This window comes from Magnolia sinica, chromosome 5, assembly GCF_029962835.1.
Source record: "Magnolia sinica isolate HGM2019 chromosome 5, MsV1, whole genome shotgun sequence".
Taxonomy (NCBI): domain Eukaryota; kingdom Viridiplantae; phylum Streptophyta; class Magnoliopsida; order Magnoliales; family Magnoliaceae; genus Magnolia; species Magnolia sinica.
Window position 1 is genome coordinate 65,771,726 of NC_080577.1, and position 15,969 is coordinate 65,787,694.

Consider the following 15,969-nt stretch of genomic DNA (forward strand, 5'->3'; position numbering starts at 1 on the left):
GAAAAACTCTTGGGAGGTTGCTCCACCCTTTAGCTCTGCTTCTTAAAACCTATTTCATGTTTTGAACTCCTCAAAGAACCCATATTTATAGCCTTTCTCCGATCATCTTTGAAAATCACCTCAAATTTATGCACTCTGTGTAATGCCTTCAATGTCATCGAACAACCTTTGATGTCATCGAACGTAACTTGAATCTGAAAGTCATGCCTTTTCACACTGCGCAACTCTTCATGTCATCAAACATACCTTTGATGTCATCAAATAGACCTTCGATGGCATCGAAGGTGTTTGATCAATTGAGAATGTGTCCAGAGTGTTCCAGCGAATTGTTTTAGAAATCTACAAAAATCTTGATGTCATCGAACTTCCTGCGATGTCATCGAGCAATCGAATAGGGCTTCGATGTCATCGAGAATTGCATCCAATTTGTAAAGCAACCAACTTGATTTTCATGTAATTCTTTGATGTCATTGACCTGTGTTCGATGTCATCGAACACTGGATTTAATGTCATCGAGCGGTGGTCGATCGCATAAACAGTGAAGTTCAAATTCTGTGAATTTCTATACTTTGCACTTTCGACTTCCTTCCTTCTCCACTTAGTTTCCTTGAATCTTGGGGTCTTAAAATCTTCAATCTTGATCTCCTAAGATCCATCCCTTGCCTTGGTGATTCTTGAGCATCAAATCCATCCTTTTAACATTATTTTCAATCCAAGCTCTCAGATTCACCTCGTAATATAAACATGTATAAAATATACCCATTATGTGTTATCATGTTCATAAAACTAAGATATAAAAATGGGTAAATATGCAATATTTGACAATCAACACATGTACATCTAAAACAATAATCCATCCTTATTTATATGATCCTATCCCAGATGAGTGGTAGAGCTGCCTTAGACGTCCCTACATCATGGGATGTATGAATATGAGGAGAAAGACAAAGTATGTGAGAGAGTGAAAATGTACTCCACCCTCTTTGATTGTCCTCACATGTGGTCCACTTGTGTGGATGGTATATGTCTTCACCGACACCTACCGGAGGATTAGATGTTGGGATATCTTGATTCTCTGGTATTAGGATAGGTCTGGGAGAGACTCATTGGTTTAGGAGATTGATGTCATAGATATCTCTTTTGTACACATTGCGTGCAGGTATGATCTCCATCATTTATATATATTATTATATTATAGAAATTTTATGTTATTGTAAATGGGGATTCTTGAGATGGGTCCCATGATCAAATTGTATTATATTATATTCCTCTGTGTGTATACACCAGGGACCAACACTCCATTGTGTATGGTAGCTTGTAACCAAAATCCACTGAATTCCAAATAAAAATGAATTAAAATTCTATATTATATTTCTATGTATTTAAATTTGATTATTAAATCAACTTTAATATCCCTAATTAGTGTACATATGTGACGTTTGATAGGATGATTGTAACAAGTACATTAAAATATATATTTTAGCAATAAATGATTTAATTCCAAGCCTTGGGTGGGCCACAAGTATATGATTGCAAATGAGCCACTAACCAACAAATTTTAAACAATGATTTACATGGCCATTCTTTGGACTATTCAGATCATTGTACTGATGTAATTTGGGTGATACAATTGGCAATTTGATAAAAAAAAAATTGGGAATATCAGCATGCCATATGTGCAATGAATTATTATACTATTAACACTTTAGTTATGCTTACAATTCTCTTACCTTGAAAAAAAGAGTGATGATTCCTAATTGCAACAAAAGGGAGAGATTAAAAAACTTAGCAAAGTTGTGGCATAGATGGGGGAATTAAATTTAGTTAGTGGCACACTTATACATGTGCATGTGCACATTTGACATATGCAAATTAGCACATGCACATTATAGTGACTGAACATTGATCGTGGCATATATGCACATGTGGAATGCCTAAACTTGAACGATTGAACACATGACACATTAAAACATGTCACACATGTATATGGATAAATAGAATCTTTATATGTACCTAAACTAAAAAGTGTCATTGACAAGGCATTTCACCTCTTTTCGGAACACACCTAATCTATGGTTTAACTGTCACAGATTCATGATTGTTTGTCGAAATGTACATTGTTTTTTTTTTTTTAGACATGAGATTTGACAAAGCTATGGACAAGTATTGTTGTCCATGACTACTAGTAGGGACACAACTTTACCTAAATCCAAATAGCCCCTTGGACACGTAGAATTAGTTATTTATGACACTTTATAGTTTTGTTATGCACAAGGATGGTATTTATCTCTATACATGGGTGACATGTTCCAATATACCATGTGTCCACCCATGCAAGTTGAAATATCTCACATGTATATATGTTCCACTATCAATCTTCAAGCGTTAAGAGAATGTGGCGCAAGTGTCAATGTGCATGTGTCAAACATGAACATGTACATGTTGCTAATTATGCCACCAAGCAATCTTTAATTCCCCACATTTGCTAAGATATATATTGTTAGAGATCTAAGGCGTTTGATAAATAATGGATGGAACAAGTAGTTTACAATAACATGTCCTAGACTAGGTAGCCTTGATTTCCTATTGCATCACAATAGACCCTCAAACATATGGTTTAACAAAAAATGAAAAATTGGTAGCATTGAAAAACATCCTTTTAAAGTATATACAATATAGTTGGATTCAATTAATTTCTTTAAGTATGGCCCATGGTCCAGTGATCATGACCATCCTCTCTAAAACGTGAATGGACATTACTCTAAAATCTCCTCAATGAAATATCCTTGCAACCAATGTAGGATTTTCTCTAAGTTGAATGTGGGCGATTCCTATATTGCTTGGATTTCTCAAGGAGAGTTCTTTGCATTGTCCATCCTGCTTAGTTTCCTCTTTATCTCTCTCCATGTAGCCAATATTTTTGTAACAAATTTTCCCATTTTCTCCTCTTCTAACATCTCCTCTCTCAGCCTATAAATAAGTTCAACCACTTCCCTTCTCTCTTCATGTATCACTTACTTTTGCTACAAATTATCTTAGTTTCTCCTCCTTTTTCTAATATCCTCTTCCTCCTCACCTTCTAGCTACATGTAACTTCCCTTATTAGGTGTTACACTGTTTTATTTTTGATAATAAAGAGCTAGACACAAACACTAAAATGTTCCCATGGAATTTAACCATGTGGGACTGATGAATGGTTCGTAAGGAAAGACCATTATATCACTTGTATATCATATAAAAAATGCAAGCAAGTATTAGATAAATCCATTGGACAATTGGCCTGCTCATCCAAATAGAAGTGAATTGTGTGGTAGCCCCAACACCATAGATATCCTGTGACCAAACTCTATTGGGCCTACCATAATTTATGTGTTTTATCCACCCCGTCCATCCATTTTCTCATTTTAGGGCATGAGTCCAAAATTGAAGCATATCTAAAGCTCAAGTGGACCACACCATAGGAAACAATGGGAAATGAACGCCTGCAGTTTAAAACTCTAAGGGGCCACAAAAGTTCTGGATCAAGCTAATATTTGTGTTTACCCTTCACCTATGCCTATATGACCTTATAAATAGGTTGGATGGAAAATAAACACCACTATGGAAATTAGGAAGGTTTCACTAGTGGACTTCATTGATCATTCTATTTACTACGGTGTGGTACACTTGAGCTTTGGATGTGCTTCAATTTTGGGCTCATGTTCTAAAATGAGCTGGAAAATGGATTAACGACATGGATAAAACACATACATCAATTCATAGTGGGCCTCAGAGAATTTGGTCATAAGGACATTGATGGTATTAAGGTCACCACCCAATCTGCTTCTTGTCAAAACAAATTGTAGATAAAAGCATAAGCATACTATCTCCTAGTGGATTTTAACAAAATGTCAATTTGTACAAGTGGGTCTGTTGTTTTATCTAGTTGCACCTGATCTACTTTAAAATCTCCAAGTCTGGAAGATCTTAGCCACCTTTAAAAAAAATTATCTCTTTTGAATATTGATCGTGGTATTATTTATCTTCCCACCTTGCACTTTCAACAAAGAGCATAATGTGATATTAAATCTGCATCTACATCTGTATATGCATCTGCATTCATACTAAAAGAAATAAAAAATTACGCCTCTAAGAGTCAGGCGTTCTTAAAAAATTCTCCCTTATTTTAACATAATCCATATAAGATCTCAAGCAACAATGGATGAAATTGTAATTTATACCACTGATACTGAAGAAAGAATTTGAGTTAAGGTCCTAGAGGGGGGTGAATAGGACATTTCAAAAATTATTGCCTTTTTAAATTCCTGATTGCCTAACTTAAATAATCATTCAATTTAAAGCAAATAAGGCAATACAACTCTAACGGCTTCCAAGCCAGTTAGAAGTTCCAATCATAAAGGCTATTAAAGATATGTAGCAACAACAACTAGCCTAGTGTTACGATCTTGTGTGTGGAATGTGCTTCCTATCAATTTATAGTATTTATTCAATCATGTATGAGAAGTTAGAATGTTCAAGCATATATAAGCATGATTAAACAGATGCACAAATGACAATTCCAAACACAAGCATTTATAGTGATTCGGCTAGGTGCCTACTCCACTCCCGACATCTACACTCGATCCCAGAGTGCATCGGATTTCACTATTAATAATTTTAAATAGGTTCACCAATAACCTTTGCAGTCCTTCACTAAGGACATCAATTTATGCTCTCCACAAGAGCAAAGGTTCTACACTAAGAACCCACATTTAGGCCTACCAACCAAGGTCCCACACTAAGTAGCTCCGTTTAGGCACACCGACTAAGGTGCCACATAAGGCACCTATGTTTAGGCCCACCGGCTAAGGTCCTGCACAAGGAACCTAAACAAGTTTGTTGACAACAAACTCTTAGCCTCAATCCTACATGAGGAAAGAAACAAAACTTTGAACTCTTGACTATGACACTTACTTGTTGGATATAATTCTGTTTTGTAGCTCGTGTTGGGATGCTTGATCTTTATACTCTCATACTTGAATCAACTTCCTGGTGCTCCCCTAATCACGTAGCTTAGATTTTCCTATTTGGTTTGGCTTCACGATCAAGAACCTTGCATAAGATGTACCTATAAAGGTGACCAAAGTAATGGGAGTTGGTTGAAACTCCTATTTACGATAATGAGTGGATTTCCTAAGGGATTCAACCTATAGATGCTCTAGTGTATCAAAAGGCAAAGGGTTTTCCTATTGGTTTGGCCTTTGTACTCTAGAGAAGGCATGAGTTCATGTTCTTTATTAATATGATCTTTGAATGCTCATATGAGTGAAAGATTACAATGAAGAGAACATGAAACTCATATAGATAGAGTCTAAATGGGCTAGGATAAGCTTGGGATACACTAGAGACTCTATGATGCTTATTTTCACTAATTTTGTAAGTTTCTACAAGCCTCTTTTGTAGATAAAAAGTTCCAACAGATAGAAAATGGCTAGTTTATGGTGCTACCGAAGCCAACTTTGGTATCATCGAACTTACTTCGGTGGTACCAAAATATCTTTCAGTAGTACCGAATTAATTTCCCAAGTTGCTGATTGAAAACAGTCCCTTTCGGTGGCATTGAACTTTGTTCATTGGTGGCAGTTGGTGTCATCGAAATATCCATTCGATAACACCAAATTAACGTTGTAATCTTGCTGGACTGTTTTGAGCCCCTTGGTGGTACTGAAGGTACTATTCGGTGGCACCTTCTTCTTACCAAAAGTGGACATATTTTCCTGTTTGTCCATTTAATCATTCACCAATTTAGGACTTGCTAAAGCCAAGATTAAAGGATAAGAAATATGAACTCGGAATTAGCTTTGAATAGATGACCTAAGTAGGTTTTCCTATTTGGGTTGGGATTATCTATTTGCAAGGTTAAAATCGTAGAAGCAGTTCTTTGTCTTTAATGTGGCTTCGATACTTCTGATTCAGTTGCATCGTTGGTCTTCATTTACCAAGAACTCTTTCGACTACAAGACACAATTAGTCACGTGATTGACAAATAAGAGTGCAACATTAGGTGTACTTACAATCTCCCCCTTTGTCAATTACGTGACAAAAACAACCTAACCTACGACCATGTCATGGTCCATACCAATGACATACTAAAACAATAAGAATTACATATTAAACATAAAAATTTACAACTCAAGACTTGACATGTAATACAAAACCATGCTGCTCTCCCTTAGTGTCTACCAAGAATAACCTATAACAAGTGAAAAAAATAATTTATGCAAAAACAAACATTGTTTTGGTGGGTAGGTTTCTTCTCCCCATTTTTGTCAGTTATTGGCAAAGGATTTACCAAGAAATAAACTAATAATATAGAGATAATAAGGCAGAGGGTAAAAAGGGTAGATCATATAATGATATTAACATAAAGATCATCATCCAAACATGGAAATATATCATCATAAGAAATCAAATCATATGTTAGATAGAAAAGATAGCCATAAAGAGAGTATCTAACATGAGCAGAAAAGATAATACTATAAATTCATCAAAATTACTACCCCAAGATTGGGTAGAATAAACCATCATCCAAAAAACCAACAACCCTTAAGGGCATAAAAAACCAACAAGCCCTTCAGGGCATGAATATCCAAAAAGAAATGTACTATGATTCAACACTAACACAATAAAAAATAGCTGGACGATCCACCGTCATATGGAGGGATATAAGAACAACAACTCAGAAGCAGTTCAGTGATGTTCTCCCTAGTATGTCGAAGAGCATCAAGACGTAGTTCAATTCTGGAGAGTCAATTTTCGCACTATTGGAGGCGAGCTTTTATATTTGACTATCCTTCAAGAAGTTGACGAGTTGGATCGTTTTGGTAAAGAAGATGCCCAATGCTAACTGATAATGGACTTGGTGCAGGCACTGGGGTGCGACAAGAGTCTCAACTAATGGCTATGGGAGTGTCTAGAGCTTCTTCATCGCTCCTGCATTCTTGATGAGTTTCGACGATTTTTAACTGGAGTAAGTTTTTCTTAGTAAGATGCACTGTGGGATAAAGTATATCACGAGTAGCTGGCAGTGTTAGAAACTTAGAGTGTTTACAAATGATACTTGGAAAGGGAAGACTTGTGTGGTGAATACCTTTGACAGTTTGAATTAATTGTCTCAAGATTAGAGTGGGTAGACATATTTCAGTTCTCTGATAGATATCACATAGGGTATTTAGAGCAACAGGTGAAATCATATCTCCAGAAACATCAAAAAGAAATGCATTAGTGCTCAGTATCTCGTGAAGTACTTTTGTGGTAAAGTCTAGATGTAATGAGGACAAGTAGTTTCTTCTGTTACTAGATATCATTGACTTACCACATAGTGTTTTGGTCAATTCTTTCCAGACACTTGTGAAAGGACAAGCTATAGATGTCGTAGATGGTGCTGAATAGGACAATGTCAAATAATTCGATACAATGCGTAATAATGAATCAATTAAATACAATATTACAAAATATTGAATCCTTGATACTAAATAGTTCCTATGATAACCTTACACCTAAAAGATTTACGTAGGACAACCTTATTTCATGACATCATTGAAATCAAAATATCAAACTCTTGTAATGGATAAATAAATCACAATATAAAAAATAATAAAATCTAATCACCATAATGCACAAAATAGTTATAGTAGTTCGGTCCCTCAATGCAACCTACTCCACTCCTAAAATTACTATCCTCATAATTTTGGCTTTCATTATTTCAAGGTTTTCCAGGGTCACCTTAATAACCCCATACAGTTATTCCAATTTTCATGGGTTATCATAATCAAACCTACTTTGTGATTTTACGTGGTCACCATAAATAAACCCGCTGATATTTTTGGGCTATCTCAGAAAAACCCAAGCTAAAGTAATTTTTTTTAAAAGAATAGTACTTATCTTCGATTTGGCGAGTCGAAGTAGTAGATGTAGCTTTAGTGCAGCAATCTTTTTCTTGGGATATTGATGAAGCCGATGTATGAGTTCAACCCAAAAAGATGCAAAAGGGATTTAATAGATTTTCAATGAAATGAATAAAACCTTATTGTTGTAGAATCAATTCTCCTTATTCTCAAAGTAGAGTATGGATTACTCTTATCAAAACAATTTAATCTAACTTTGAAAAGGAGAATAAAATAAGCTAATAATAAAATATGAATTGCAACACATAGTTTAAGGAGACTTGAAGGATCTTTCTCTATAACACAATAAAAGACTATGAATTTTCATGGTTTGAGTAAGAGAAAGCTTCTATTTATAGCCAAGGATCTATGTAGTTCGGCTGGTTGAACTTTAAAGATTATGTTCCAATCAGAATCAAAAAATCGCGGGATAAAATCTTTCAAATATTTGACTTGCCTAAGCCCAAGTCGGCTAGCCTAAGCTTAGGTTCAGCTAGCCTAACTAGTCTAGATTTTGAATTTATTCCATTACTGGAAACTTGACTGAACCACCTTGGGCTAGCCGAACCTTCCACAAAAAAAGGGATCTTTTGAGATCTGAATTTTGTCCAAATTTTGTAGGGTTGGTCCAAGTAGTCAGGTTGGCCGAACTGGACATTGGGATAGCCTAACTAGAGTGTATTTAACATAAAATGTGATTGAAAATATGCCTGAGTGAAATACACCTAACCTATGATCCAACTAGGTTTATACCACCTGTAGGTTGACTCATACGAAGTGTGTTAAATTTTGCACCATAAATGATCTTGCTTTGAGATGTTGAATCTTCTTTCAAGGTAATTGATCGAGTTGATAGTTTGTCTTCACTCGAGCTTGCAATCATAATCAGAAAATGAAATTTGATAGACTAATATGCGTTTTAAGTATAAGCACTTACAATCTCCCCTTTTGTCAATTTCATGACAAAACAACAATATAACTCAACTTAACATATTACAACATCTCAAACAACACAAATCTTTTGAGTTGACACTGTTAATTTTCTTACTCCCCCTGAGATCATGCATTTTTATCTTTCCTCAAGTACGTAGTCATATCTGTAAAAATATAGTTCATAAAGTGCATGAAAATATGTGTGTGCTCATATTTGTGAGAGAAATGATGATCTCATATCCATATCACAAAATGATCTCATATCCATCTCACAAAAATATAATATCTCTCCCCCTTTTTGTCAGAAGTTGACAAAGGAAGAAGCAACCAAAGAAGCACAAATGATATAGAAAAAATGAGCAGAGATCATAAGGGTTAAGGAGTAAAGCAAATAAAACATAGCATAGTGTCATATCCAGGTGTATGTCAATAAAAGTAAAGATATATCAAGTTATTATAAAACGAAAGTTTAAGAAAATCAGTCAAAACTGGAGGAGGATGGTGTCAACATGTCAAGGTCATTAATCCTCAGACTCCTGTTGAAACGATGAAAGTACTTTTTTCATGTACTTCATCTGTTGTTTCTAAAAGACATGTAGGTCGTCCATCTTCTTCTCTAAATTATCTAACCTCTCCGAGAACTGTGAGGGCTGGAAATTAGAGTCATCGGTATCATCAGTTTCTTCCAGATCTGTAAATATATCATCCATATTGACATCTTCTTCAGGAACACCTTCCTAATGTCCTCGTTGCTTAGGTCTTAGCTCAAGTTGCATCATGTTGATATTAGCATTACCAAATGGGAGCAGAGACTTTGGTGCTTTAATTGCAAGGATATGAACATTATATCACAATGCAATGCAAGTCATGAGATATGCAAAAGAAATAGAGCTATGACGAGGATGAAAATGATAATCAATAATTTGATTAGTGATCAAAGATGGAAGACAGATACGGATACCAGAAACGACAGAATGAAGGATACGCATCATATATGGAGTAATGTCTATTTTATTCCCACCACGAGGATAAACATTTGAAGTGAAAATACAATGCACGAAACGATAATTGGGAAGAAGATTGGAGGTGGGGAGCGAGTTATGGTTACGTTAAGTTGGAGCAAAACCACATAACTCCTTAGTGAGAGATTCTCTTTTTGTTTGGTATATGGTAACGTCCTGGAAAAATATGTACAAAGACCCGAGTACAACCTCAGGTGGAACAACCCAAGGACTGCACCCGGTTGTATAATTTAGACGGGATTTAGTTAAATGCTAAGTAATTGGTTGATTAAGCTTGGGCCACCATTTTCACAAAATGGGGAGGCCTAAAATCATGAGTACCATTGGCCCAATGCTATTTGAAGATGTAGGAGAAACCCCAAGGGACTGTCACTCTTGGTAGTACACTGAAACTCCTTAAGGGACCTAGACCACACGTCGAGGGTCCGATGACCGCGAAATTATAGGACGATGTCCATCTTGCTAGGCTTGACAACCATAGCAGGAATCAAGCCTAGATAATGTCCAGAAATGCCTAACTTGAGGTGTGAGTTAAGAGCGTGAGAAATGCAAATATCCTTAGAAAATGAACTGAAACTTAATTGAATTGGGTCATTCGCTCTTACGCAAAGTTGTGGAGTTCAGACCATTAGTTTATGACCAAACTTCACATATGAAGAAAGGAAATTTCTCAGCACATATCCGTATAACCGTGGCCCTGATTGGACATGTATAACTGTTGATTTGACACAGGCTCTCCAAGGTCGATCGGCTTATCCGATCGCACCAAAATCGTGTCCTAGTGTGGATCCATTGTCAGGGAGCATACCTCGTGACATAGATGAATTGTGGGCCTCACTAAGAGCCCTGTTCATTAGAAATGGCCACCCATAGGGTATAAACATAGTCTAGAGTGGCCCTGGGCCATTTGCACCCCATTTGGGGCTATAAATAGCTCTTAACTCACTCTCTCTCACTCTCTCCCACATACGAATTTTGCGAACCCTAGGGGGAGAGAGAAGGGAAAAGAGAGAATAAAGAAGGGAAAACTAGGGGAAATTCGCTACAATTGTAGGAGATCTTCCCCCACGCATCCACGGGCCTAATCACCACCGTGTTTCACGACCGAGATGCTTCCGACTACAACTTAGGGTAAGAAATACCAACCCTAATAGTGATGTAGATCTTTCAGTTGGTTTTTCTCCAACCTGGCTAACTCGCTTAATCGTTTAGGTGCCCGACGTTTCATTTTTGGAAATATAGTCTTAGGACCAAGTCTGAATCGAGCATATTACTAAAAGGTGCAGACTATAAATGCTTAGGTTACGGTTTATCAATGCTTTCAGTATAGCTAATGATTTATGTTTCCCATGGTTGCTACCGTATTGTCTTAAACACATCGATTTCTAGTTGTGATGCACTTATGAACTATAATAAGTAAATGACGCAACCTATATGTTTGATGAAATGTCTAAATGAGGAATAGATGATGATTAGTGCTTGCCATGATTGTTAACCTAGGACTTGTTGATGTCATATGCATATGTACTTCTCTGTGTAATGAATTGACAGAAGATAAGTTGTAACTAACGTAGTCTATGTGTTTGATAAATTGTTTAAATGAGAAATCGTTAATGATTTGTACTTGTTATGATTATTAAGGTAGGATTATTTGTGGTCTTATGCATATGTATATTTTTCTCTATGTAATCAATTGATAAAATGCAAGTTGTAGTTAACATGCTCTATATGTTTGATGAAATGCCCAAATGAGAAATCCACTTGGATTGTTTGTCAAATACTGGGATAGATATTACACGTGGTTGTTAGCAGCATTCGGATAGGACTGGGGCTACAAGTGTAGTTCAGTCAATCGGTAAACATCCATGTTTGGGTGGCTGAATTAGTCTAGCCACCTTAGGTAAACTCGATGAATATGAGTCATACGATGACTGTCGATAGTGGCTAGGCCACAAGGGGTGCTTATGCACTCCATGTCAATTAAGTCAGCATGTGCCCATACCAATCGAGCTTGCCTAATGAACCAGTTGACCAATTATGTGTTTTCCATATATGGACGTGACTGTTAAAATCTAAGGTACCCCTCACCAATGTAAAGATCCACCTCTAACCATGGTACCATGATCCTTAAGACTCGTGAGCTGGGTATGGTGGTATGGGACACCGTGTTCATGCTGTTGGCCTACGCTGGGGTGACAAGCCTCCCTGTAATGACCACGAGCATCACTTTTTGCAACTTGCCTATCATATGCGTTTATTTAAGAGTGACGAACCTAGATGGATCTAGAACATAGGAATATGACCATTACGACTGTCCGATGCCTAATGTTCAATTTGGGTCGATATTAAAAAGGGAGGTACCCTAGCTTCCCAAACTTACTTGATGAATCAACATAATTAATCACTCAGCTAACATGACCATGTATCGCACCCCATTAGTTGGAATGTGGCAAAAAGGCATTGGAGTTGTACATTTGAGGAAGTGTTTTCATTTGCGAAATAGTGGTCGGAGTCATGTGTTGAGTGAGTGTTGATGGGTGATGACATGCATATTACTTACACTCCATTCCTGCATTAAAAAGAATAGTTAGGAAGTGATTGTTATGATTACCTTATCATTACTGAATTGATTGACTTGATATCATATGTAACTTTTGCCTTATAGAACTACTGAGTTAATCACTCACTCCCACTCTAGGATGGTGTTTTAAAACACTAACCAGACGCTGATGTAGATGTAGGTAAGGACGACATCTATACATTAGAGTAGGACCTCTTGGATGAGAAGGAGGAATTCTCCTACTTCCAACTCTCGGGTGGGTCGACGTAGGCCGTGTACCGTTATGCAGGGAACGCTGGGCATCTGGGCTTAGTTAAATACATTTACATTACCACATTTTGTTCATTTTGAACTTATAAAAGTTTATATTGAACCTAGTCGTGGAACCATACTCTGGATGAAACTTTGTGAAACATGTACAATAATGTTTTGGATTTACGCATTTACTTAATTACATTAACTCTGGAGTATGATACGTTGGTTAGTATAATTCTATACATGCTTAATCAATCAAAATGGAAGTAATTAAAAAATTATCTTTCACAGGAAATAAGTGATGTTCGGAATCTCGAGCGACCCTTAAAATTCAAGGCATTACAAGTTAGTATCAGAGCATGAATTGGATTAAACTAGACCTAGAGTAATAGGTTATCACGATGCACTCTAACGCACTCTGACTTAGGAAGGGAGAGATGAAATTTAGAGATGCTATTAGAATGCTAAGGTTTTGCCGATAAACGAGTCGAGCACTGTAGTTTTGTTAACAACTTATAACTGAGGGACTTAGATCATGAGTAGTGACCTAAGTCGCCTCTAGGTCGATAGTTGATGGATTTGGGCCATCAATTGACAAATTTTGAATTTGAGATAGATCCAGAAGATGGGATTAAACGTCCCTTGGACCGCGATGAGTGGACCTAACCATCCTAAGGCTCAAACCAATGAGTTTAGTGGGGCCCAGGGGGTCCCATAGAGCAAGCACATCGACCCGAGGTGCTGGTCACCTCTAGAAAGACCAAAGGGGCATGGGGCCTAGGGGGACGATCCAGCGAAGTGTGGCAGCGCCGCCAGATCGGCAGCACGCCGCCGCTGGCCCGAGCATGTGAGCCCCTCCCACGTGTTGGGCTCCACTTAAATGGCCCTACCACTCCCCCTTTGTTCATTTTCAACCCTTTTCAAACCCTTCTAGCCCTCCAAACTCTCCAAAAACCTTCCCTTGTTCTCAAATCTCCATCTCTAGACTTTTAAATCCATCTTTTTCTTTACATCTTACACCCCTTCACCTCAATCTCTAATAATCTTCCTTTGCATTTCTCTCCTTTTGCTCATTTGAGCACAAATCTATCCCCTAGGGCTCCAAAGCACCCATCTCCTTGAAATCCCTCCTTTCCATACTCCCTTCCATGTCCATGGCCCTTTTTGAGATAGTGGTCGCCATTTTCTCCATCTATACACTTCTTTCCCTTGTGGGAAAGAAACAAGTAGCCCTAGACGAGGCTAAGGCAAGTCGTCCGAGTGGTTCCAAGAAGAAGACAAGTGTCGAGGCAAGTTTGACTGCCAAATAGAGGTCAAAGCAGGACCTTGACCCCCAAATCCCGATAAAGAGTTCTTTACTAGCAGGCATCGAACTCGTTAAGTTCCGCCATTGTAAAGTTATCTTTGAAGCTCATGTGGATGAGAAATTATTTGGGACGTACCCGATGATCGACCACCTTCTAGAGGATGGGTGGGGCCTCATATTTGAAGGAAAGACACACGCTAGTGAGGGCACCATGTGGACCTTCTATGTGCATATAAAGGACTTGACTCTTGATCCTCTCCAGTTTACTATTCGCCCAGGGAGAACAAAAACTAGGGTTGATGTGGACATCATAGCTCGCATTATGGGAGTAGAGCGTGGCATTGTACATGTCAGTGAGACTAATCTCACTGAAAGGCGGGAGAGAGATTGCCGCACACGCTCCCTTTACGGCCAACTTATTAATTAGATGTGAGAGAACAACCTAAAAACAACACGCATGATAAATGATTACCACCTGCTCCACCATATATGCACATACAACATGTATCCCAGATCAAGCAACTGCACGGAATGCACGAGATTCATGGTGGACTTCCTGTACCGAGTAGGACAAGGAGATAAGGTGTGACTGCTCACTCTTGCCATGACCCAGATAGTGAAGGCGACACAATCTGCTTGGGGGGATTTGTCCCTCCCATTCGGCCGACTGATTTGTAAGATTGCCCAAAATTTTAGTTTCAGGCTCCACATGGATAATCTCACTCCTATCCAGTACATCAACGAGAGGACCCTTAATAACAAGAATATGGGTCTTAGACAACGCTAGGCTCGACTTGAGGAATTTGGGGATGAGATAGAGGAGGAGACTAAGGGAGAGGAAGAAAGTGAGGAAGAAGAACAAGAAGAAGAAGTGTAGGCTCAGGACTCCAACTGGGAGCCTCCCACCGCTCATGAAGACCGCCAGGATCGGGCCGCCCATGATGCCTGCTTGGCCAAGATCGAGGAAGACCAGGAATATCTGAAGAAGAAATTCAAGAGGATGACCGACACACTGAAGGCCCTCTTGTGCTGCATGCAGGATATGGGAGCACCTCCACCTTCACTAGAATCGGAGGATTACGAGTATAGTTAGTAATTACGTCTTTTTGTAATAGCCTTGGATAGGCTTAGTTTGGATGTTAGGATTGTGAATGCAGAAATCTTTTGTTTTAGTCAGCCATTGTGCATTCTCTGTCATAGTACATGTAATGCCATACCATATGTATCTGTGAAAAAAATTATTTAATGAAATGCATGGAGCTCCTTTTGTTTTGATAATACATGAATGTTTGGAAAAGTTTATATGTATGTACGATATCACTCTAATTTCATGAATATTGTACCCTATGTTGTATATAGGGAATGCCTCCTAAAACCAGTCAGAACATGGCACGTCACCCACTTGCCGGGTTGGTTGACTGAGCCCCTCTTCCGAATGATAGCCAATAGGGCTCTAGTTTGGGTGTAGGTAGTGAGACAATGCTGGACTCACAACCAGCCACTGGCCCTACAGATGGGCCAATGCCAAGTGCGCCACCGGTTCTAGGTCAGAACCATGCCTCTTCATCGGCGCCAGCTATACCTTAGGCATCCCCTCCCCTAAATAGATTAGAACAGATGATGCTCTTGATGCAACAGCAACAACAGGTCCTAACAACTATAGCAGGAGCTATCGCACAGAATATGAATGTGGCCCCACCGATGTAATACATGCAGGCCACCAGGGCAACGGCTGCATGCAGGCTTTTTGAGCATTTTCAATTCCTCCGTCCTCCCACGTTCGCAGGTACCCATAGACCTGAGGAGGTCGAGTATTGTTTGGACCGAATATCTAAGATGATAAGGCCATTACACTGCTCTGAGGTGGAGCAAGTCGAGCTTGTTACATACATGTTCGAGAAGGAGGCTAGCTTATGGTGGGACAATGTCCTACGAACTGTTCCTTCAGGGTTTGTGTGGACGTGGGAT